Source organism: Penaeus monodon, chromosome 32, assembly GCF_015228065.2.
Source record: "Penaeus monodon isolate SGIC_2016 chromosome 32, NSTDA_Pmon_1, whole genome shotgun sequence".
Classification (NCBI taxonomy): Eukaryota; Metazoa; Arthropoda; class Malacostraca; order Decapoda; family Penaeidae; genus Penaeus; species Penaeus monodon.
The window spans coordinates 18,370,293-18,370,530 of record NC_051417.1 but is presented as its reverse complement, the minus strand read 5'-3'; the positions used below and the strand labels follow the sequence as shown (position 1 = coordinate 18,370,530).

The following is a 238-nucleotide window of genomic DNA, read 5'->3' as shown; positions in this document are numbered from 1 at the left end:
GACATTAGTACTACTACTCCTAATCATAACAATGCTCACATGATTGTCACTGTGTACAAGAATGAGAATAAAGCAGAGAAAGACAGAAGAACCAGCTGTTAAACCACAATATAATCATCCAAAAGGAGAGACTACACTGACAAGCATAATTCATTAAAATTTGACAGACTGATCACATAAATCAACTTAAACCAATGCTTAACCCTAGCATATTGCATCCATATTAAGTCATCTCAAA

General features: G+C 34.0%; 1 pseudogene; it reads right to left on the bottom strand.

Moving 5' to 3' along the window:
- The window catches only part of LOC119593584, a 4,882-nt pseudogene that overhangs the window by 4,400 nt on the left and 244 nt on the right, over positions 1-238 (bottom strand).